Genomic DNA, 21,216 nt, shown 5'->3' on the forward strand with positions numbered 1-21,216 from the left:
GAAGCCGGGCGGGCGGAAGGGCTGGAGCAGCATCGCTACCCGGCGCAGGGGCCGGCTGCCGGCCGGGGAGGCAGGTCCCTTTGCCCCCGCCTTGTTCTCTGCCCGCCCAAGCCGCTGCACCCAAGTTGTTTCCCACGAGCTGCAAAATACAGCTGCTAATCTTTCCCTCCTTTGCAAAACTTATTAAAGCCCAATGGCGTAAAGGTTTATACAGTGGCAGAGTGTTATTATTAGTTCAATCTCCAATTTTATGACAAACAAGCCTGGTTTTAATAAACGCACTTCCCAGCTAGCCCCCGGGGCCAGCGCCAGCCCCAGGCAAGTGGTGAAGAGAAGCTGGGCTGGCCGAGGTTAACGCCGGCCGCAGTTATCTCCTGCAGAGCCGCACGCCCCGCGCCGCGACGGGGCCAGGCCTGAAGTTGCTCCTGAAGCCGGTTAGTCTTTGCTGGCAGGTTTAATCCCGAATGGCATTTCCTCCGCGTGTCGTTGCAGGGATCGGTGCCCCGGTTTGCAACGCTGGCGAGGGCGCGGAGGGCTCCCCAGGCTCGGGCCCCCCACGAAATCCGTCGCCGCTTTGCCCCGTCCTTAATCTTCGTTTAAAAAGGAGTCGGGGGAGCGGCGAGCAGGCTGCGCCGTGCGCGAGGCGCTTCCCTGCAGGAGCTGCTGCCCGTGGCCTCGCACGCTGCCCGCTGGGGGGGCTGGTGGCGGGCGGCGGTGCCTGCGTTCGCCGCGGGGTGTCTGGCGTTCATTTTAGCGCCCTTCTGGAAAATGAAGAAAATGCGGTAACTGGGCCGCCCCAGCGCGCTGGGCTTGAGGTTTTGCCGTTCCCGGGCGGAGCGGTTGGAAAGCGAGGCGTTGCCGTGTGCAGATCCTCCCGGAACACAGGATCCACGCACCCGCCTTGCAGCAGACTGGTTTCAGTTTCCTGTATTTTGTCGGGGTTTGTCCCTCAGTGGGTTGTGTGGCTCTGGAAGGAGCTGATACTGCTTTGGCTCAGGCTTGAAACGAGGGGGTTTTGCCGGGACGCAGCGTGGAGCGGCGCCCGTGCCGGGCACTGCTTCGCCGCGGAACGCTGACTTTCCAGGTGAAACGCAACAGGGCTTTTTCTGCAATACCAAGCTGGGCTTTTTAGGCTTACCCCCGAGCAGATATTCGGGTGTCTGCCCGTTCCCAGAGCGTCCAGGGCTCGCGCACGGGCCAGGGCTCGGGATGCCTTTGCTGGTCGGTCCGAGGGCAGCCCCAGGCTGCTGCCGCACGGCTTCCATCGCCTCCCGGCTGCCGATGAGCCGCGGACGAGCCGCCGTGCCGGTTGCTGGCAGAGATCCTGTGTCCCCGCCACCGAGGGCATCGCTTTCCCCGCACCCTCTTCCTCTCCATCCCACGTTCCCAAGAGCCGCACCCCAGGAAAGGCTGTTCCTGGCCCCTCCGAGCCCTCCGTTGTGGGAGCAGAGCCGCTACGTGCAGCCCATCCGTGCTGCCGGCGACGGCGTGAGCCCCACGCGATCCCCTGGTCTGTGGAGTTTTTTCCCCCGATTTGAGACAACAGGCCTGGCCTGCCAGCACCCCCCAGCATCCCCCCGGCATCGCCGGGGAAACACCTACCCAGCCCCTCAGCTGCTCCTCTGCCAGCTGCAGCTGGTACCCACCGCTAACGAGCGGAGGCTTAACGAAGGGCGAGGCAGCTGGCTGCTCTCCAGCCTGGCCTGCTCGGGACGGAGAGGGAGAAGCTACACCGGTGTTTCTCGTGGTTGCAAGCCCAAATTGCTTTGCTTATAGCCACCCTGGGCTCCGCTTCTCTGGCACCGGGGGGACAGCACCCGTCTGCTGCCTGCGACCAGGGGCGTCCCCCCGGGGAGCCCCACCGATGCCGGGGGGTCTCCAGGCTGAGAAGGCACTTGGGTCTGGCGAGCTGAGGTAGGAGAGCTTGGGGACGAAGGTGAAAAGGCGGGGGACGAGGGGGGTAAAGCTTTTCCTCGCCTCTCCCGGACTTGCCCTCCGCACGCCTTGTCTGCAGCTCCCGCTCGCCGCTCCTCGTCGGGCTCGCTTCTCCTGGGCCCGAATAATGCTGTTTTGTTGGAGTTGCAAACACTGCAGGGGGAATTTTTTAAAAGCTTTCGTTTATTGCTGTGTGGAAAAAAAAAAACCCAACAAAGCAGCCCAATAACTTTTCTATTAATATCAAGCTTTGTAAGTCTTTTGTTTGGTTAGTTTGTTTACAAAATCCCTCATTTTGGATCTAAACGACTTGACAGTGTCCCTCTGAATACGTGTTAAAATAGATCTCGGTTTCGTTCCACGCGTTTTGGGGAGGATATGAGGCAATTTCGCTTGTCAGCCGCGAGCAGGAGACGGACGGGGCCGTTCCCCGCGGGGTCGCCGTCCGGGGAGGGGGAGCGGAGCAGCGCAGCCTTGGCAGCCTCTCAGCCTCGCTCCGCTCCCCGCGGTGCCTGATGGTGCTTGGGGAGGATCTGCCTGGGATGGGGGGGTTTAAATGAACAAATAATGCAGCAAGGAGAGCCTCGTTGGCGCCCCGGGCGCGTTCTGCGCTGAGCGAGCTCCTCGCACACCACGCTGCCTGCGTCTCTCTGAAGGGCTCTCCAGCCAGCACAGAAATTCGGGGATTGCGATGCAGGGCTCGGCAAAGCTGGAAAGCGAAGCCCATCTCCAGCAGCATCCTTACCGCCGCCTCCCAGCCCGACCTGCTCGAGGCCGGCTGGACCGTGCTAATGGTCTCCTCCTTCCCCCCTCCTTTTGCCTCGGTCCCTCCTGACCCTGTCGCTTCGTTAGCAGTGCAGGTGTTAATCAGCATTACGGTAATGAGGAGCCTGCGTAAGGAGTGCGCTGGCCGTCGGGATGCAAAGAACTCAGGCTCCCCAAACTGGGCACACCACGCTTCTCCCTGCGGCACTCATCAGCACAGAGCCGTCGCTAGCAAACGCGGTACCGGGCTCTGCTCATCAGCCCAGGGGGGTTAAAAAAAAAAAAAAAAAAAGGGGGGGGGGGGGGGAGAAGCCCTGAAAAACAAATCCACAAAACTGAAACTATTTTGCAACAAAATTTAAAAAAAAAAAAATTTGAGTCTGCAGAAAAATCTAGCTCTCCATCGAAGCTTGGCTAGGCAAACGGGCGGTGGAGGTCTGGGTTAGAGACTGCATGTCTGAACCTTGTGTGGCCTGAAAATCTGCTGAGGATTGGCTCGTGTTCCCTTGGTCTGAAAGGGATGGCCAGCACTCGTTCTTTTTTTCTGTCAGCTGCATCTTGAGATCCACTGTTTATTTATTTTGATAATATTCCAGTTGGAGGCAGAAGCAAGAGAGAGCAGAGATGATCAGAGAGAAAAATTCAAGCTGTTAGGGCTTTTCCTGGCTTGCGAGAGCCTGGCCGTGCTGGCGTGGCCGGCTTAGGACAGCTGTCAGGGTCACAGCTGGTTGCAGACGGCTGCAAAAGTCACTTCCAGGGACCTTTGCCCCTTCCCATCGCAGAGTCCTCATCCCAGAGCCACTGGGCATCCCCTTTCCGTGGTCCCCACTGCGGGATTTCGGTCGCTGGCTGGGCGGGAGCAAGCGCCTGGAGGACTGTGCACAAGGACATTGGTTGAGGCTCCCAGGATTTGGCTTGTTGGCTTTTGCACTTGAGCACAATTACCATTTTCAGCATTTTTCTAGCCTGGGCCAGCGGACAGGCACGGAGCAGTAAGTCCTGCTCTCCCCGGGCTGCTGGCGCAGCACCCAGTCTCCATCCCCGGCAAAGGTGGGGTTCAGACGCTGCGTTGCTTTTATTATGCTGGCGACTGGCTTGTCTTCGGGGCAGATAAAACATTTGCGGATGTGCCTGAAAACCAGCTTCTAACCTTGCGGTTCACTCGCACGGCCAGACCCTTTCTGCAAGGGAAAAAGGAGTTGATGTTTCCAACCCAGCCGCCGTGGCTGGGTAAAACGTGTTTTCTGGCTTCCCGGTTTCGCCATCGGTCGGAGCAGTAGCGCGGTCCAAGCCAGCGTCAGCACGACCTGGTGAAAGGCAGCCGCTTGTTTCTGCATCACCCGGCATTTTCGGGCACCCCTCGTACGAGTATCGAGTAGGTCTGAGCCCAGCTGGAGCCAGCCCCGGAGCCTTGCTGTGGGTCCCACACAGAGGAGTCTGGGTGCCACCGTGAGGGTAGTAACAACCAGGCGCTTGCATGTTGGTTTTGTCCACGAATGATGCAATGTATAGATCACCACGGACCAGAATAACTAGATTTCTTCCTCTCCCCGCTTTGTGATAGCTGGATCGGGAGAGAGGCACTGAGGAGGGTGTTTCCCGTTGAGCCTGGAGAGGACCAACGAGCCTTGCCAAAATACCGTTAGGGAAAGGTTTGCAGCAGAGCAGAGCAATGGGGGAATCGACAGAATTGTCATGTTGACGTAGTTACTAACTCCATGCGTGAGTGGTGAGCGCGGCACAGCTGGAGGTACCGGGACCGGAGGATCCAGATCTGGAGGTGGATGCTCTATATCCCATAACCTCAAGAACTTTGTTATAAAGTCGTCACGCTCCCCAGTTTTACCATGTTAACATCCATGTGTGTTCGTCCATTGGAAACGCGCTGAAGCTCCAGGTCCAGCTCCCACCAGCTGTGCTGAAATACAGGGACCTGCACTGGCCACCGCAGCCGGGTCCGTGCTGCTGCTGCCTGTGGTCGCTGCCTTTGTCCCCCTGATTTTTGTAGCCTGTCCCCATGGGGCAGCCCGCAGGCTCCCGGGAGGAGAGTCAGGGCCATTTCCCCATTTTTGGGGACCTGGGATCAGTCATGATCTTAGATCTCAGAAGTGCTGGATCCGAAATGTGCTTCACTGCCTTTGGCATTAAGGGCTGCGTTTGTCATCCTGGTACAGACTGTGGCTCAGCTAAAAGGGAATAAAACTGGAGAGTTGTGCCAAGGAGGAAAAGCACATAGAGAGGGTGAAAGAGCATTTTGGGTGAGCTGCATGTAAATGCATTGCTCATGCAAAGAAGCCATTAAAGAGCGTGAGGCTCTCGGATACCGCAGCAGCGAGGCTGGTAAGTCCCTGGATAGAAAAGCCACAGAGAACATCTTTGTGAAAGCAGGGGGAATGTATTTGTATTTGCATTATAACTGTTAAACAGCCAGGAAAGCGGATGATGTGTCTCAGCTCTCGGGTGAATTCAGCCATCCAGGAATGCGAGTGCCCCTGAGCCAGCCCAAGGGAAGGGGTAAGGACCGATGCCGCCCTGGGAGTTACTGGGAAATGCCTGTCCGGGCATCCAGACCTGCGTCAGGGACAAACATGGCTTGTTTACCAGGAACGAGCCCTCAGGAGGGATTTCCAGCTGGTTTTGCTCCAGGCCAGCAGCTCTGCAGCAAAGTCCTTTTCTCGGCGATGTTGTGGTGTTTCCGGCCGAAGGTTGGTCGGACGCTGCACCGAGTGGACAGCGTGGCACCCCCGGGAAGCAGCGGTTCGGGTTCAGCTCCCATTTGGGGCAAAGGTTTGGGTTTCAGCTGCTCTGTTACTTCCCCAGGGTTCGTTCAAGCTCGGTTAGGTGCCGGTGGGGTGTACCCAGACCCCAGCTAATCCAGGACAGCAAAGCGGAGAGAAAGCACTGCGGCGTCCAGCCAGACCCGGCTTTGTCAGAGGAAACCTAACCTCACGGCGTAAATGCCACTATAGCGGTACGAGGGTTTTAGGGAGGGTGAGCGGGTTCAGAGAGGAAGGTTAACTGCAAAATCCCTCACACCGCACTGTGATGCTTCCACGACCAGCAGCGTCCTGCGCCGGGATGCTGCGACGTGTCTCCTCTGGCACCGGAACGTACCCGCCTGCGCAGGGGCCCCGCGCCACTGCACGGCGTCCCCGTGCCCTGCCGAAGCCCACAGCCCTTCCCGTGACAAAGCAGGTCACTCGGTCGGTAAGGTCCTTTTCCTCCTGAGAGTATTGTGATTTGGGGTGTTGTCACGTCGCAAACGTGGGACACGGAGTTATTTAAAGCAGTAAGTAGAAAATCACTAGCTGATAATAGAGCGTGGCTTAAATTCGAGCTCATTTAAATGTCAGTCTAAGCTGCCCCTTGAATCAAAGCTGCTTAAATTATTCTGAAAAATAATTGCCTCTATTCATCAAAAGAATATGTGCCATGGATCCAAGTATAACATGGAGTATTTGATTGGGGGTTTTATTATATTCTCCCCCCCCCCCTTTTTTTTTTTCAATATTGCTAGCAGAAATAAAACCCTCTTTGCTCTCCCAGTAAGACTCTCTTTTAACAGAGCAGGTCAATCCATCAAACTGCAGTTCTGAGATAGGTGAGTTTTATCTGTCCATGATGGATGTTGCTGCTCATGCAAATCTGTCACGAGCCCCTGGCTGCAGCCGCGCTCGGCTCCTGAGGAGCAGGACTTCGGTTTCCCGCAGCTGCATTAAAATACGCAGCTGCCCTGAGTGGGAAGAGTGAGGGTGGAGGTTGTCTTGGGGCAGACCCTGGGGGCTCCTAGTGATGGCACGGTCGTTCCTGAAACTCGGTGGTGTAGCCGCGTACGTCTCCTGGGTACCGAGGATGAGCGGGCAGTGAATGGAAAGCGATGGAAGGTACCAAAGTCCCGTCTGCTTGTAATGGTCACGGTTCTTATTGACCTTTATTTTTGGCACTTGTTGCCTCGGTTAGCTCCACGCACGCCTGCGTCCGCGGACGGCCCGGCTCCAGGTCCGTCGGGAGCTCAGCAAGCCTCGAGGGCTCGACTGCGGCTCCGCGCATGCGGAGTCAGGGAGGACCCAGGTACAGCCGGTGCCGTGGGGCCGGCTGAACCGCTGCGCACGCCCAGCTGTGCTCTTTTACTCGCTCAAAATTGGACTGAATCTTTCATTTTGGATGCGTTGAGGCGTTTGGCAGAGGCTGAAAGCCTTCCCGAGGCCAGCTACAGCTGTGCGGAGCCTGCGCTGAGATAACTTTGCTCACTGAGCTCAAGTGTGAGTTGAGGGTTACAGGGAAAACATCTGAACATCATCAGTTGGATGAAAAGGGCATTTCTTGTGTGGATGGGCCACGCTTCTTGGGTCGATTCGTTTTCTCCAGCGCAGCACATGGCGGGAGCAGATGTTATAGACAATAAGTCAGAAACATTTTGCCGTTTTGAAACCACCCTGCAAGCCCTGATCCGGCGGTGCCGCCGTCTGCCAGCTCCTCACGCGGAGGAGCTTTCCTTTTCCTCCCTTTCCTCAGCCCCCCTGCGCTGAATGCAGTGCCGGGCAGCGGCTGCGTTGCCTCTTCGCTCAGCCGCAGTTGCACGACGTTTTCTCCTTCCCGGGTAACCCCGGGAGAGATCATTAGAAACGTCACGACATGAAGCCACCCGGGACCCGCCTGCGCGCCTTGAACGGCTCCACTGGGCGGGCAGGGCGGGCGGTGGGTGCCCGTTCCCCGCGCCTTTCCCTTCCCTGAGAGCCTGGAGACTCTGTGCGTGGGAAGCGCAGGGCAGCAGGCGCTGGTGGGCGCGGATTTTGTGCCCGGATAAAAGTGCAGAGGCAGAGGGAGCGCCCGGGCAGCCCATGGCCACGGCGGCGGCGAAGAGCAGGAGCCGCAGCGGGACCGAAGCCAGAAGCTGTCAGAGCTCTGGACTGCGGTGAAATTAGTTTCTTCCTTTAAACAAACTTCACGCCCCGTGTGCATCCCTGATTTTTGCCTTTGTATTAGCATTTCCCAATTACGCGATGCTCTCCGGCTGGATGACATTTGGTATTGCTGTTTACTGACCCTGGGGACCACAGCGCTGACATTATTGCTACCAAGTGACATTTACATGGACACCAACGTCATGTTGATATCAATAACGGCAGCCAAGTGTATGACACAGCATTAACTATGTGAGGCAAGAAGGGCAGCTTCTCTTATTGGTGCTGATACTGTTTTAAAAGAAATACCCGGCCAGTCTGGAGTTCAGTCGACAAAACTTCTGGCAAACCACGAGAGCTGGTCTGGCCGAGGGGCCGAGGCTCGGGGACCCGCGGGGTGGCGAAGCCGGCTGCAAACGGAGGGGAGCCAGCCCAGCCACGCTCCCTGCCTCCGTTCGTATCGGACCCTCCTGCCCCGGTGTCGACGGAATGGATTTTCGCTGTGCGTGAGCGGAGGACGCGGCTTGTTCCGGCATGCCGGAGCCGTTTGCTGGCGTTCGCTGGGGCAGGACTCTGCCGCGTGGGGAACCCTCGGCCCGATCCCTAGGCTGGGTCACGGTTCCTCCCCGCGCCATGCCACGCTTCTCCTTCGCTCATCCTATCCCGTAGACCATTTGCTTCACCACTGTTATTGCCGTTATCGTTAGTATTATTATTATTTCTCCCTAAATATAATATATAGTATTATTATTATTTCTCCCTCTACGCAAAGAGTGTTTCGGCTTTATCCAAAAGCCTGTGAAGTTCAGCCCGAAGCGGCTCAGCAGCCGGTGGCTGGATCCTATGGGACGATGAGGATGCAAGTGTGCACCGAAAGTGCTGGGTCATCGCGCCGCTGGTGCCGGAGCAGGTTTTGAGGGTGTCGCTGGTTAAATCACCGGCGGGGTGGGAGCCGGAGGGAATCCGAGCAGTGTTGTTAAAGCTCAACGTCCCTCCTCGACTGTTAAATACTTCATGCCTGGCTGCGGGGAGAGCCCTGGCGCTTGTATCATTCGTGTTCCGAGTTCCTGCCTCGTTTGCCGTCGGAGCAATCGTTGCTTTTAACGGTGGCTGGTTCTCCTGCCCGGCACGGACAGCAGCCACGCAGGGAACCGCCGCGAGCGTGGCTGGAAACGGGCAGAGATGGGGCAAATTCAAGCCAAGAAGTCTCCTGCCAAGTCGTTGCCTTCTCCTCAGGGCTGATCTCGTTTGGCTGCAAATATTTAGAAATCCTGGATAAAGGCTATGGGGCACGTTGAATTTAAACAGGCAACAAAATTTTAATGCGAGTGACCCAATTTTGGCATGAAACACTCAAGTGGAGGGAGATAAGCTCAGGTTGATGGAAACATCCCTCTCTCTGGGTGCAGTTTGGCTCATTAAAGCGGGGATCAGTGCTGATAATAAATATTTAAGACATTTGAAAACACCCTGGGCTGTCGATCTCTGACGCCCTGACGAGATCAATCCAGGCTGCGGGCGTCTCGGCCGGGACCCCGATGGCAAAACCAGCAGGGGCTGGGGCTGGTTTACGGAGGGAGATGTCACCGAAATGCGGCAGGTCAGGTTTGGTTTTTTTTAAACTTGACTCTGTTGGTTTTTTTTTAAAAGCTTGACCTAACGCAGCTGAATTGTCATAGAAATAAGAAAAAAAAACCTCCACGGGTGCTCTCTAAGGCCTTGCAAGCACCAGCCCTGAACGCCGTGGTGGTGTGTAAAATGCCTGAAGCATCTAAGGTAGGGAAGAAAAACACGGTTTTTCTCTTTCCCGAGAATCAGGTTAAAAATTCTTCCTGCAATTATTGCAGCATGGCGTGAGTATCGAGGAGCCTGCCCTGGGGACACACGGGCTCTTCCCGGGGGCGGGCACGGTGGCGTTGGGGTCACCGGTCCCTCTTGTCTTGTCACCTAAAGGCCAGTTCCCGCTACACCCAGGGCTACCGGGGCACGGCTCGAGTCCCACGCAGCTCTGTCCGTAGCTGACGTGAAGGACTGAGGAAAGAAAGAGCACAGCTATTCCCCTTCCAGCTTCTTTCATCTCTTGGCCCTTTCGTTTGCCCTTGGAACCACGGAGCAGTTTGGGTTTGGAGGGGGTCGGCGCGAGGCGTCTGCCTGCGGGGAGGCTTGCGACCCCCGTTTAAGGGGCTCTGCAGCGGGTACGAGGGGCCCATACCCGCTGCGAGAGCGTTCCTCGGGGCCGCTGCTCCGACAATCCCTAGAGCGAGACCCACATCCCCACGAGTGGTATTTTCATGGGAAATACCAGCTGTCAAATCACGGCCCAGGGTCCTGCTGTCCCTGCTTGGATGACGCCGGGAGGTGGCTCAGGCGGCTCAGGATGGGGTGCGATTTCTGCCTGACACCCACCCCAGGTTGGGCGACTCACACGGGGCCGTATTTCGTCTCCTTTGGCTTGTACCGCGCTGCGTGGGTGCAGGTTGGGCTTGCAAGCAGGAGCACTGGCCCTCGCAAACCATCCTTCCAGCCTCTTTCTCCGCTGATATTTCCCCTCTCTGTAAAAAGGGATTTTTTCTCACCCACCACACGGCACTCCTGTAGAGTTTAATTTATTTGCTTGTTTTTTCTTGTAAAGCACTTTTTCCCTGGCTGGGTAGATGAGGCAGACAAGACAAAGTCATCCTCTTCTCTTTATTTTCAGGATTCCAGCTAAGTTTGGCTTCCCAAGGGCTGCGTTTTTGAGGCAGCGAGCTGGTGGAGCAATTCAGCTGCCTGCAGGCTGGGAACAGCGTGCGTTTTCCTGGGGGCACATGTAGGGAAAAGGCGAACGGGATGCAAAGGTGGTGTTTCCAGGGGAGTTGCAGCCCTGGAGCAGCTTCATCTTTGTGCTGGTCTTCATCAGGAGGGGATGCTGCGACCTTTGTCACCTGCGTGACAAACTCCTCGGCACCGAGGGCTCAGGGGAAGGCTGCTTCCCCTCCTCAAGCCCATCTAATTCGTCAGGATACTGGTGTAAACGGGAGAAGCCGTGCTTGGTCCAGACCTGCCGACGCACCAGCTGTATGAGGCGGGCGGTATTCGCCCCGAACCCACCCGCACGTCGCCCCGCGGGAGAAGCGCGCTCTCATTTACCCACCAAGCAACCACCAGAAAGCAAATTAAACCCCAGAAGCACGGCCCCACGGCTTCATGCGACGCGTGAGCCGCAGCCAGCGCGGGCAGGACCGGTGGCAGGCGGCTGGCGAACTGCGTCTCCCCCGTCCTCTCCCGGCAGCCCCGTCTCGCATCGCCCACCGCCGAGCGCGGCTGACGTTGGAGATATTTAGGGCTCAACCTCCCAGCCGGGGTTCGCCCCCAGCAGCATCGTTTCGGGAAGCCAAGCCGCAGCCCGGAGTTGCCATGACACTGAGCCGCCCCCGAGGATGCGGCTGCGGCTTTCTGCCCTCCGTGACCCGCTTCCCCGAGTACGTGGCGTCTCGCCCACGCGCCCGTCTCTCTCAAGCAATTACCTGCTCCGATTGCTCACCCTCGCATGTCGCTGCTGGGATAGGTGCTTATATGTATTTTAATCAAGTGAGTCACGCAGGTGGAGGGGACCAGGCGAAACACCGTTTCTGTCCTCGTCTCCTTGCTGGGTAAATGACGGCTGGGAATTTAGCGAGCATGAAACGCTCTCACTGGGGTGGATTTAGTGGATTCGGAGGCTGAACGGGTTGTGATGTGTTTAGAGCTCATTTGGGTTTATTTTGGGTGAAGCTGTACGGGGTTAATCTCTGGCCCTGGCCCTCAGATCTCCACCACCGACAGTCGGGAGTGGCACCTTTGAGTTACGGAGGCTTTTTATCACGGTATGTGGAAATGGCAGGAACGGAGGCGTTCCTGGGTGATCTGAACCCAGCACTCGAGGGCTTCGGAGCAGTCGTCACAGGCAGGAAAACCATTCTAGCCCCAACTCCTCTGGCAGGGTCCGGCTGTGGGGTTCCAGCTGCAGAACCTAAACCACGTAGGATGGTGTTTTCCATCATATAATCGAAATGACAATTCAGAGGGCAGCTCCCGAGCCGGCCCGGCACGGCACGGCTGTGCCAAAGTCCATTCCTGTCACTTTAATCGATACAACCTCGTTTCCTCTCGGGGCGCCTTGGAGCGGTTCAGGATGCCTTAACGACGCGCTAAATCCATTTGCTATCATCACCCCGGGCATGAACAGGCACTAATTTAGCACAGGCAGGAGAGGTGATGCTTCCAGGGCGACGCGACGCATGCCGGCGGGCTGGCGTGGGGACGTTTTCCTGCGGGTTTGGGCGTAGCAATGGTTTGCGTTGCCTTGATTTCCCTGCTGAGCGCATTTGGGAGGAATGAGATCCGCCGAGACAGGTTTGTGCTGGGGAGGCACGTGGCAGGGAAGAGCAAGGGAAGCGATCGGGATTTCCAGATCCCGCTTTTATGCTTGGAAAGCCCCAAGAACAGGGGGATTAGTGTCGCATCGACTGAGCCGCGTCGGGAGGCAGCGCGAGCGTGTGCACCCCTCGGGGTGCTTTTACGCCCGTATCATCCTTTTAGTTTGAAGTTTAATCCCCAATAGCTGCGATTTGCTGCATCGCCTGTCTCGTAACAGCCTTACAAAGCTGTGAAAACCAGCAGGGAAAATGAAGCTGTCTGACGAATGACACATGACAAGGACTTGGAGTTAACTGCTTTTAAATTCATTACGGCTCCAAAAGATTGGCTTGAGCAAGGTAAATGATTTAAGGTGCGTAATGAGATGGGTTTAGCCTCCTTTCGCTGCCGGTGGGTGACCTGTGAGCAAGCTTTGATCTCTGCGTTCCAGCGGTTACCGAGAGTTGTCAGCAAGCGGGCTACCCCAGGACCGCCGGCCCCTTGGCGGCGGCGGCTCGGCTGCGCGCCAGCGACTTTCCCGTGGCAGGACAAACGCCAACTTCTCGGTGCTTTCAGAGCAAATACCTTCGGTGCTGCCCAGGGTGCCAAAACCAAAGAGGAGGCCTTCAAAGGGCACGTGGGCAACCTGGGCGCTGAACGTGGCCGCTGCGCGGCCGGTCTCTGGTTCGCAGAGAGCGGCGCTTGTGCGAGGGTCTCGGGAGCCGCACCAGCAAACTACTGGGATGCAATTATTCCAGTAACTCAGGCTAATCCTTTCTTAAGCAAGAACTCTCTGCAGTCAGCCCCATCTCCAAAGGCATGTGCCAACTTAGTGTCTTTCGGGCTGAAATATCGCTCTGGTCCGCGTGTTTGTGGTGCTGTTGGGGAGGTATATATTTCCGAAGTGCAGCTGCCTCATTTTGTTTTACAATTCATAAGCAAACGAACCCAAATGATCCAGTGCAGTATGGGTGCTAAAAATAGCTTTAATCAATCAACTTTTTAAAAATAAGAACGTTCCTTAAAATTATGCCAAAACCAGCCAGCGCTGCCTCTCGGGAATTTTATTCTGACTCATTTTTCTTCCAGTTCTGTTCTTCCTTTTTCTTTCTTTTTAGGGTTTTTTTCCTGCTATTTACCAGATATCGTTGAGTTTGGACTGTTTTCTGTTACTTAGCATAAAGGATGAGGTGGATATTGCAGACTTTTAAAGCTATTTTTGTCACTGGTGGCATGAAGGGATGGGAAGCGTTCTTACTGTAATTTGACGGTATTTGGGCAGCACCCCAAAATACGGGTAAAAGAGGCACTAGGTACTTTTAATTCAGTATTTGTACAGTGGAGCTGCTTCCTACCCGTACCCAAACCTTGCAGGGTGGCCCATGCATCGGTCAGAGGACACGGACACGCAGAAGCGGCGGCACTGCCACGGGGCTCGGTGGGACACGGCAGCGGCTGCGCCCACCCGCATGCCCCCGCTCTCTCCCCATCGCCACCCCCCTTTCCCGCAGGTGTTTCGATGCTCTGCGGCTCTGCTGGACCCGCGTTGCCGTCTCATGCGGCGGCCGCTTTGTGGTCCCACCAAGCGGGCGGGCATCCCCGGGGTCTGGCGGAGGACCGAGCCCCTCTCCTCCCGCAGCCGCCGCACCCCGGCCTCTGCCGGGGACGGGTGCCGGGTCGGGTGGGTGACAAGCAGGTCCTCGGGTTTCTGCCCAGCCTCGTTTCTAAAGGCAAATAAGGCTGTGATTTTGCGAAGGAGGAATCACACCCCCGAGTCCTGCCGCTCTCCGATGAGCGGTACGTACCCAGCTTAGCAAGCTCGGAAAATCCCAGTCCCTCAGATGTGTGGGTAAATATATATGTGTGTGTGTGTGTGTGTTTAGTGCATTAGTCACATCTTAGACTATAAAAACTGAAACTTCACTTGGCTGCTTTTTCTGTAAACATATGTTCTCCTTGTGACTATAACTTGGCTTTTATTGCTTTGTGTCGTCCCTCAGCGTCGCGTGCAGTACGCACAGATACGGTAACAGTAATAATCACAGTACTGCCAAATCCGAGCGTTTGGCATAATGGGTTAAGTCTCCAAAATCCCCTGACTGGCTTAAAAATAATAAGATGATGTGAAAGTGGTAAGTGCCATCATCTTGTCTTGCTGCTTCTCGGTTGCTGGGTGTTTAGGCTTTTGGCTCAAACCTCCCTCCGCTGCGGGCACGTAGAAATGAGGGTCGGGGTTGGGGAGGGGAACTTTTAAATGAAGCTGAGACTGATCCCTCTGCCGGAGCCGGGAATCTGAAGCAGCACGTCCTTCATCACGAGGCATGGGGTGAAAGCAAGGGAGTTTGCGACGCAGCCGTGATACGGTCCTGGCATTTTTTTACTGTGTTTATTATAGAAATATTTTTAGAATTCGAGTGACGGATGGTAGAGATTATCTCCCCGAAAACGGGGAGGCACAGAGCGGCTGAGCTGCCTGGTGAGGGAGCGCGGTTGCGTTACGGTACGTCTGAGCCTGCCCCGTACCCACCTCACTGGAGGTTTCCGCGCCCGTTATTTGGAGCGGGGAAAGGACCGGCGCAAAGCGCACACCGCGCGGACCAGGGCTGCAGACAGTCTGCTCTGTACCCGTGCAATTTTAATATAGATATTAAAAACCTGGCTTTCCAACAAGACAAGCAGTTTCTTTTTAAGTCTTCCATTTTTATTTTTAAGCAGGCCTTCAGGTTTTTAAAGAAATTATTAGACTTTGACCTGCAGGCCAAGAAACCCCCTTAGAGCATTGCGCAAACGTGTAAGGATCTGAAAGTCTTCCAGAAACAGGAACCGTCCGCGTCGTTTTGCTGGCCAAAAGGCGTGAAACGGAGATCCAAGTTGCATCATCGCAGTTAATTTTACGTTTCTCTTTGGGCCAAGAATCGGAGGTTTATGGCAGGAAGGAGCTGGAGGATGCTGGCTTTGGATTTGGCGTTTTTCGGATCAGCAGAGTCATTCTTTTCTCCTGCCTGCAACCGTCCATGTCACGGTATACAAACCGTCTCCGGAGGAGATGGAGCTGCCAGGCCTGGCTGGGGCTGATCTTGGATTTTAATTAGATCCGTGCCTAAACCGGTTGAACTAAACGGACGCAAAGCAGAGCATGAGTGCTGTGAGCTCAGTGAGGACACGGCTTATTTCTGCTTTTGCTCGGGTTGGTTCTGTTGCCATGAACTCAACGGAATTAAGGCTCTTCTAAAATCAAATGCGGGGGTCTGGAGGCCCGGGTGCTAAAGTTCTCCCTCCGGGTTTCGTCCTTGCGACCCGTGGGCAGGTCTGCGTGCCGCCGGCTGGAGGTGCGGTGATGACGCCGGGCTCTGCCCCGTTCCTCTGCTCCTCACTTTGAGGCGAGAAGTCACAAACGCACCGCTTTGAAAAGAGAGAGAGGAAAAGAAAAAGTTAAATCTGAGGCCAAATGCAAATGTGTCTTCAGGAGACACTCGCTGTGGTAGGAAAAATTGTTGGTGCTATGGAACACCGTACCACTGCAGGTGCCCTCGCTCCGCTCTGCATCTTAAGACGCAGAGCGACTCCGATGTCCCAATCTGCTCTGGACCCACCAGGCAGCAATTTTAAAGACTTTTTTTTTTTTTTTAATGTATTTGTTGGCTGGATTCTTTAATTAATCGGTAATGTCCTTAGGAGATGAGAGTCTTGCTGCGTCACTGCCTCGGTGACAGAGGAGCCGTGTTGGACCCCGCTGCCGGTGGCAGAGGGCAGGGGCTGCTGGCAGAGGCAGGAGGTGCCGGCAGCTCTCCCTCCGGGCAGGACACATGCACAGCTCCTCCACAGCTTTGTTTTGGGTTGCCTACGCCTCAAACACCCCCCCGGCACTGCTGCCGGTGCCTAGGTGATGTGGAGCTGACAAGTGGCCACCAAACCTCAACTCTCTGCCTTGGGCTCATGCCGTTCGGTTTTACTGCTGAAAACAGGCGAGCTTTTCTTGAGGAACTGCTTCAACACACCCTTGAATTCCCACCTTTCTCTTTAAATCAACTCAGGGCCTTACCAGCTGAACTGGCATGGCAGAGGTCAAGGGGAAGAGCAGGTCTTGCCCATGCTGAGGCATCCTCCAGCAACCAGAGCTCTTCATCCTCAAGCCTCAGTCTTTCACAGAGTCACAGAATCACTAAGGTTGGAAAAGACCTTTAAGATCATCAAGTCCAACTGTCAACCCAACACCCCCATGCCCACTAAACCATGTCCCAAAGTGCCACATCTACAAGTTTTTTGAACACCTCCAGAGATGGTGACTCCACCACCTCCCTGGGCAGCCTGTGCCAATGCTTGACCACTCTCTCGGTGAAGAAATTTTTCCTAATCTCGAGTCTAAACCTCCCCTGGCGCAACTTGAGGCCGTTTCCTCTCGTCCTACCGCTGGTTACTTGGGAGAAGACCAGCACCCACCTCACCACAACCCCCTTTCAGGCAGTTGCAGAGAGCGATGAGGGCTCCCCTCAGCCTCCTCTTCTCCAGACTGAACACCCCCAGTTCCCTCAGCCGCTCCTCATCAGACTCGTGCTCCAGACCCCTCCCCAGCTCTGTTGCCCTTCTCTGGACACGCTCCAGCACCTCAACGTCCTTCTTGTAGTGAGGGGCCAAACACTGAACCCAGGATTCGAGGCGCGGCCTCACCAGCGCCGAGCGCAGGGGCACGATCCCTGCCCTAACGGCGATTTCACTAAAACCCTGTGAAAAGCTGCTGGGGAGCGTCGACATCAGGAAAGCATCAGCATCAGCCGTTGCACTAACTGGCGCCAACGACGTTTTTGGGGCAGAGCCTGGTTTCTGTGTTGCCACCTCTGAACCGAGGGCGAGGGTTCAGCGTGAGGACGGTGCCGATCCCGCGGCGCTGCGCGGCCGGGAGCAGCCCCCTGGGCAGGCAGGGCTCTGCCGCTGCCCCGCTCCGGCCCGAAGGGCGCCCGGGGCAGCTGAGCTCAGCCCAGGTACGCTGGAGATGTCGTTACCCGAGAAATTGTGGCAGAGGAAAAAATATTAAGCAAATCTTTTGCAATTATCTTTGCCTCCAGCGGTTAGTCTAGATCTCCCCGCTGCATCTTTTTCTTTTCAAATCTCCTAGCTGCGAACTTGGCTGCTTTTAAGCTGGGTGGTGCTTCGGTGGCCTCCGGAGCAGCAGTTTCCATGGTAACTCAGAAGTGCCCGTTTTTGCACAGCCACGGTTTGAGCGGGTCGCAGCCGCCGCCGGAGGGCCGGGAGGGTCCCAAGCCGGTCCCGTCGCAGCTCCAGCCGCCGAGCAGGGAGCCAGGGCCGGGCCGCCCCGGGAGGAGCAGCAACCCCGGAGGGCTGAGTGTGGCGTTACCATCCCTTGGCTTCCTCGGCCTCCTGGTTGCGAAAAAGCCGGGCAGGGCGTGCGCAACGCCGCGGGCTCGCCCACGAGGCCGTTCTGTGCCACGGGACTTCTGTCTGCAGCCACGTCTTTGCTCTCTGTGCTGGCACACACCCGGTGTAAGGCTGGTCTCGGACTTTTTTTGCCTTTTCCTCTCTCCTTTTTCACTTCTGGATATTTTCCCGTCGTTATCAGAACGGGGATTTCCTTTCTTGCCGGGCGTTTCGAACTGGCCCAGGCTCTGTGGGGAGTTTGCTGTGAAGAGATGCGCTCTATAATCCCACCCTGCACAGCAGCATCACCTCCACTGCCCAGGGGACTTGCTTTGGGGCATCTCCGCATGGCTGCCGGGGGCTTACGTCCCCCCTAAGGCTCTGGGGGACTCTGGAGGAGCAGCGGGCAGGGGTTAAATCACCGCTTTGGGGCTCCTCTGGAGGCAGGAGCACGGAGATGGGGAGCAAGCTGAAATTCCCTGGAATACCTGTGCACCGGAGGGACAGAGGATGAGTCCTACTGGGGCAGAGCACTCGGGGTAATCCCGCTTTCTAATTAGGGATTTCACTGTCATTAATCTGACGTGAAAATAAATAGAGCAGCAGCTTAATGCTTTTGAGGGAGCCGCAGGCAGAGGAGGAGAAGGTGGGCTGGAGGGGCTGGGCAGGGACAGGACCATTCGGCTCAGACCCCTCCTCGGGAAAGGCCCTGGAATGAGGGAGGAGAGGAACAACCCTGGGAAACATCCAAGCCCTGAGCAGGGGCTTCCTTCTCCCTTCTGCAGTCTGTTCTCCAGCCAAAGCAAAACTGTTCCCTACAGTGCATTTTCTTCCGTCTTTTCAGCCTTTTCGTCAAAGGCAGCACAAGTTTTCTTTTGTCTCTTTTCTTCCGACGTGCGGCGGCGTTGCCGTTTTCCATCTCACGGCTGCGGCTGACCCTTGCTGACTACGCTGACAGCCTCGAAACATCTGTGCCCACAGAGGTACGGGACAACCTTTCTTCTTCCTGTTAGAAAATTCAAACAACTCTTCTGACATCCTGAAAGACACTGAATTCGGCTTTGCTGTTAAATGGACAGGGGACGGCAGTGGCTCTGCTGGTCGTAAAGGAATTGGGGCACTCATTCCAACTCCAGTGACAATTCTTCTCATGCAGGTGATTATTTAACCATAAAAACCACAATTAGATCATTTAGAAGCAAGAAAGAAGTTTTTTAGAGATCTGATGAGCGGAGCACCTGAACAAAGGTCTGGGGTAGCTCAGCAGAACGGGGTCTTTACCCCACAAACGTCTTCAGCTTCAGCCACTCCACTGAAATAAAAAACCAGGGGCAGATGCCAGATCCAGAGGGCAGGCAGGTTTTCTGCTCAGAAAATTTTCTTTTTTAAATGTTTGTCATTTTGTATCGTGATGAGAGCGATCTGAGCAGCAAACAGGCACTGACCCCGAAGCCAGAAGAGCCCGGGGTGCAGGAGACCCCGGCATCCGTCAGGGCTTCCCGTACTCCCCAGGACCCCCTTCAGCAACGGGCTGTGCCTCTGCCTTTCTGGGGACAGACCCTTCCGAGTTTTATGCAAAAAAGTCTGTCTTAATTGAACGTTGCCATCAAAACTGGTCCACGCCAACGATTCACTTTTGACAAATTGGTGTTTTTCTAATGGAAAACAAAATCTGAATCTTGATCGGTTCCGCTAGGAACAAGGGCTCAGGCAGTGGAGAGCAGGATGGAGAACAGTAACGCAGCCTCGGTGGATGGTGGCTTCAAAAGCCGTGTCATCCTGTGGCAGGGAAGAGCCTCGGTTGTACGCTCCCCCATTGCCAGAGCAGCAGGGGATGGAGCCGGCGTGAGCCCGGGGTCAGTGTCCCAGGGCAGGATGGAGGAGCAAGGTTGGAGCAACCAGGTGCAGGGCCAGTGTGCTCCCCTCCTCCGGGGAAAGCAGGAGACCTAATTCATCAGCACAGTTATATTTTTTTTTTTAACAGTGCAAAATCCACGTGCTTTTATTTTTTTTACTTGAAAGGGGAAAAAAAAATCTCCAAGTATAATAACGAATGCAACAGCAGGCACCCTGGGAATAGCGCAGGAGCCGTGTTTACAGGGGGTTCCACATGAATCCCATCAAGCAACGCAAATATTGTAAGTAGGATGCGGCCATGGGTTGGGCTTTCTTTGGGACTGATGTGGGCTGTTTTCTCTGTGGAGCAGTATTACCACTCTGCTGCTAATCAGGCGAAAGGGAGGGGGATCCAAAGAGCCCCTAAAGATGTCAAAAATCAGAAAGAAGTCATTGAAGGGAGGGAGAAACTAAAATAAACCGACGTTGGTATTTCAGCGATGCACGAGTGCTCTGGGGCTGTGGCCAGGAGCTTCGCCTGCTCCAGCTCCTCCGACATCGCTGACGGGGTGACCTGGGTTTTTATTTCACTTGTTTATTTGATTTCATGCATTTCCATTTTAGACAAGTGGATTTCCAAGTCTGACATGTTTGGTCTTCAGCATGGGCTCCATGGTGTTCCTAGCTCTGAATTTTCAAATTACAGCCCTCTCTAAAACAAGAAGTGGTTTGGGTTCAGGTTTTAGGGAAGCTGCAGGACCTGACCCCGCTGATTTCTCTTTTTTCTTTTAATCTGGATAAATGAGAGCATGTGTGCAAAAGTAGTTTGAGACCGCAGCCCTGCACTTGCCTAATCTTATGCTGTGATAAATCTTACGCTGAACTGCTAAAATGCCAGATAAAATACTTCTAAAAGCAGCTGGGATAAATATGGTAGATATTTTTGTTCAGGTTTCCAGAGCAGGAGAATTGTTGTTGTCGGAAATAATGTCTGTGTGCTTCTTTCTCCGTGATCTCTTGCTCCCATATGCTTGTGTGTCTGAAAGCATAACGGTTTATGAATAAACAGATGTTTCCAATTATTTTTTGTAAGAACAGTTCTCTCATTCATGCTTAATTTGTGAAACTCCTGTTTAGTTCCCCCAAATCTTTTTTTTATTATTTTTAATAGTCATACCAGCAGCAGTAATCGTAAGCTCTGGGCCTATTTTGCACTGACACAAATCACCACTTACTGCTTTGAAACTATTAAAGTTAGTGCAGCTGAGCACTGGTGGGTCCCGTAAGAGAATACGATCACTTGTTTTGGTGACTGGAGACATCCAGCCTTGAGCCCTTTCACCTCTGTGCTGTGCACCCTGGGTCCTGGGCTACATCCCGTATCCCAACGTGCCGCCAGCCTTGGCCCTACCAGCTTGTGCCGCCGGCTTGGCTTTGTTTTGCCTTCGTCCTCAGTCATGATGTAGAGTTCCAAATGGACTCTGTAGCTCCTTGAGACTTAGAAACTGGGTAGGAAGGAGGTAGCCGGCATTCAGCACCCGTTCCCGTGACTGGAGATGGAAAACAGGAGAGCAACCTCACTGGTTGGAGCATGGGACCGGGCACAAGCAGGGCTTCTGGTGGTGCCTGAATTAACTCATCTTTCTTTCTCTTGCTTTCTTTAGCTTCGTAGTGAAAGGTGATGCGAGCAGAGGTGTGGGGTGATGGGCTGGTAAAACCCTTTGAGATCTGGAGATGAGAACTGCTGTGGGAGGAGGACAGAGGTGGCTGTGCTCTCGGCTGCCCCGGGGCATGCACGTGGTCCAGAAGAGGGTGGAGGTGTGGAGGACTTGAGACAGAAAGCGTAGCCGTGGGCCTGGTTGTGCTTCTCTGACTTTGCTGCTGTGTAGGAAACGAAAGGCATCCTTTGTCCCTTCATCTCAACAGGAGTACCCTTTCTAAGGCTCTCTCCTCAGTTGCCAAAAACTTCAAACCTTAGCAAATCTGGGATGTTTGGCAGTGTTTTCTTTTGTGCTTGCGGGAGGAG

At 55.1% G+C, this 21,216-nt stretch overlaps 1 protein-coding gene across 1 annotated transcript in view; it reads left to right on the forward strand.

Moving 5' to 3' along the window:
- CACNA1H (calcium voltage-gated channel subunit alpha1 H) overlaps positions 1 to 21,216 on the forward strand; it is a gene marked incomplete at its 5' end in the record, with an annotated part of 256,893 nt that overhangs the window by 107,890 nt on the left and 127,787 nt on the right. The gene's annotated exons all lie outside the window — the stretch shown is intronic.

Source organism: Phaethon aethereus, assembly GCF_964289735.1.
Source record: "Phaethon aethereus genome assembly, chromosome: 15".
In the NCBI taxonomy this organism is placed as follows: domain Eukaryota; kingdom Metazoa; phylum Chordata; class Aves; order Phaethontiformes; family Phaethontidae; genus Phaethon; species Phaethon aethereus.